Source organism: Gorilla gorilla, chromosome 1 (genome assembly GCF_029281585.2).
Source record: "Gorilla gorilla gorilla isolate KB3781 chromosome 1, NHGRI_mGorGor1-v2.1_pri, whole genome shotgun sequence".
Lineage (NCBI taxonomy): Eukaryota > Metazoa > Chordata > Mammalia > Primates > Hominidae > Gorilla > Gorilla gorilla.
In genome coordinates, this window is record NC_073224.2 from 161206221 (window position 1) to 161209853 (window position 3633).

At 37.7% G+C, this 3633-nt stretch overlaps 1 pseudogene; it reads right to left on the reverse strand.

The window, feature by feature from the left end:
• Positions 1–1921: 1921 nt before the first annotated feature.
• On the reverse strand, positions 1922–3380 carry LOC101125981 (SNW domain-containing protein 1-like; annotated as a pseudogene).
• Between the last annotated feature and the right edge of the window lie 253 nt (positions 3381–3633).

Genomic DNA, 3633 nt, shown 5'->3' on the forward strand with positions numbered 1-3633 from the left:
GGAAAGTGAGATGTTTGCTGTTCATTGGCAAGAGTGCTTTATAGTTAGAGTTAACATTAATACCACAGGGTTTAAGAATATTCTGCTACTCAATATATTGATGTTTAATCTTCTACTAACATGACAAATTGTTGAAAACAGACTGGAATTCAACTTCCTGGTAATAGCCTTCCATTTCTAATTAAAGCACATTAGAAGATCAAATATTATAATAAATGCACTGTGAATTTTATCTTATTCTTTTAAAAATTAACATAAGTATAGATTAAAATGAGAAACTTGATATTGATTATTTTTACATATTGTTTTTGTTTTGCTTTTTGTTTTGCTCTAACTTTCAGAAACGAGAGTTAAACCCAAGGTGGAAGGGTCTTACTGGGAGGTGGAGAATGACTTTTACAAAATCATAATAAAAAACCTACCTAATCAGTGAAATTTAGTGAAGTTTCTCTCGTCTATTCTCAAACTATACTATTATCTGAGATAATCAACTGTATGATATCATTTGCATATTCAGCCCATGGCTATTTAAAAAGCGATTTCAGTCATTATGTGAATTTTCCATTTGTTTTAACACAAATTCCAAAGGCAGCTTTAAAATTATTAGGAATTGTTCTTTACAACATAATTGTGAGTTTGTTTATAGAAAAGGGGATTTTAAAAATTTTATTTAGAAAATAAACTTCTCAGAAACTGAGAATTTATTGGCAGAAACAGAGCATTTATCATCATTCCCACCTTGAAATATTCCAGGAATTCTTAAATGATAGAAATGGCAATTAAGGGAGCTGGGCCTGGACTGAAAACGATGGGGAGTAGTTAAAAATATCAGCTATTTCACCTGCTTTTAATCAAGGTTTTCTCTGGTCCTGAACTCCTGAGTCTATTTTCTGGGTAATTGCTGTGTTGTGGAGTTCTGTCCTCTTCCTCCACTAATATCCATCTTTAATACATCTACATCATAATCATCTTGAGTTAGTTGCTCAAAACGAATTTAGACCCAGACAACTGAAATAAGTTTTCACTTCCTGATCATTGTTAGGTGAGAAGATCCTGACCTAATACCTAATAGTAACTCCTTTTCTTCTAACTTGCTTTTATTGTCTTACATATTTCCATTTTGTGTGTAAAAGATATTCCATACACCAAAATTGTCTAGCATTCTAGCTAAATATCCATAAAGAATGCACATGAACAAAATATCCCAAATTGATTTGCGTTTGCTTGAATCTAATTAGATTCTAACCAATTGAAGTAATTACATAATATACTAAGTCAGATGAGTTAAGTGCTGCTTCAGAATTGCACATTGCTTTTATGAAAGCTTATTTTTGTTTTTAATCTACATAGAAATAAAGTTGCCAGATTTGGTAAACAAAAATATAGGACACCTAGATAAATTTGAATTTCAGACAAACAAATATTTTTTATATGTCCCAAATATTGTATATCTCATTTTTTTGTCTAAATATTTTTATTTAAATCAAATAGTTGCACCAAGCAAGAGCTTACTTTGCCCACTCCAAATTAAAACGGAGCACAATAAGGACAAAATTTATTTGGCAGGACTGTTACAATATGTGAACACCCTCGTTTACTCATATGCAGCTCTTCTCACACAAAATATTAACCCCAAACTATTAATGTCACACAAAAGGAAGTGGTCTTGATTTTGCATGTAGGGCAGCATGTTCTATAAATGCTGAAAGGTGGGAGAAGCACAAACACAATCCACTCTTTAAAAAAAAATACTTCAAAGTAGAATTTTCTATCCTCTCCATTCTCCAGTAAAAAAGTAGTGCTGGGATCTGGCAGCCAGATTTGGTTTTTATCCTGACCATTTGCAAAGTGTTCCCCCATATGACTTGCATCATTAGGGTTATAGATAATAATAATTTATTCACTTTGAAGAAAATTGTGTCTAGTCCTTCCTCCTCTTCTTGCCTTCATGCTCATATTCCATGGGGCGGCTGCTATCTGAGGGTCTTTTAGAGCCACCGTGCTGTTTCACTTCTTCCAAAAACTTGTCCAAACCAAAAGGATCTTCCTCAAACTGAACTGGTCCTTCTCGGCCTCTCTGCTTACAGCCTGAACCAGAAAACTCTTTGTCGGGAACAAATCTGTTGGTCTTTATTCTGGCTTCTAGGTCATCGTCATACATGTCCTTGTCCAGATTTTTACTGGGCCTATAACTACTGTGGGCCATATCTTTACCACCTCTCTAGGCTTGATCATAAACATTATAAATTCCATCTTCTCCACCTGCAAATCCACTGTCCATACCCTTGGATTGGTTGACGAGCCTTCGGTCGTACTGACCTTCATTGGAAGTTCAAGGATTAGGAACACCGAGAGCAATGACTTCACTGATATCCCCATTTTCATTTCTCTGCAGTTTCGACCTCTTATCAGGAGCTGCCCTGGAAAGATTCTGGTCATGCTGTCTCTCTTTTCGCCTGTCATGCTGGATTTCATTCCTCTCACGTGCCTCCCTATCCTCTTTTTCCACATGAGTTTTGATCCCAGCTCTTCTCTCCCTGGCTTTCTGTGCCATTTCTCTAAGTTTCTCTTCATATTTTCCCTTTTCTTTCTGAGCCATTTTTCTCTCTACTCGGGCACGCATTTCCACAGCTTCACAAGCCTTCTGATCAGCAATGTAGAGGATCACCAATGTGGCAACATTTTCTTTTATGTGTACTGTCTGTAGTCCTCTTCCTTCGGCAGTCAGACGTTTGTCTAATGGAATTGTATAACCCTTTGCATTTTTCCAGTTAGAAATACAAGGAGGAAACTTTTACTCTTGTTGTTCCCTTACAATCATCTTTCGGCTAGGAGAACACATGCCAGGCACAGGAGGAGAAGGTGGTCCCCGGGGAATTTTCTTATTAATCTTGAACCTTGGAGGCTCCGTTGGATCTTTCCGCACTTCTACCATCCGACTAACCCTCTGTTTAACTCCAGAGTTGAAAGCCACTCCTTGCTGAGATGGTGTGTATCGGATATACTGAGCAGGAGCCGGTTTGTCAGCTGCCTGAACTGGCGTGACTGCGGTGACCTTCTGTGGTACAGCTTTTTATAAGGCTACTCTTGTCTTTTCTGTTATCTCTTTTATAGCTTCTTCATCGGGCCTTTGCAAGTCTGGATCATTTGCATTCGTAACATCCTTTGGAACCAGGACAGTGTATTTGCTATAAATGACCTTGTCTTTTGACTGTCCTTGTCGAGTGATTCCATCATATTTGATTTTTCCTTCAGAATCCACCTGAACGGCCAGCGCACTAGATATTTTTTTCTTTCGTCCCATATCCAGTGGATACTGAGCCACATGGATTTCTGGAAAAGCACCTCCATCTCCAAAATCCTCTAATAACCGAAATGTCCAGCCTTTCCGGTATCCTTACGGGGAAGGTTCTCTTCCGGAAGAGACAAATGAAGTCTGCCATGATCTCTGGGATCTTGTCTTTTCTTCAGCCTCAAGCTGGTCCTGAGATAACTGAGTAGGTGCAGGTGTTTTATCTGGCAACGCTATATAAGAAGCACCTCAATTTGTCAAAGAAATACATTTTTGAAGTTTTCAAACCCAGTGCCACTTGTCTAAAGCAAATGTTTAAGTCCACATTGCGAAGAGCATAA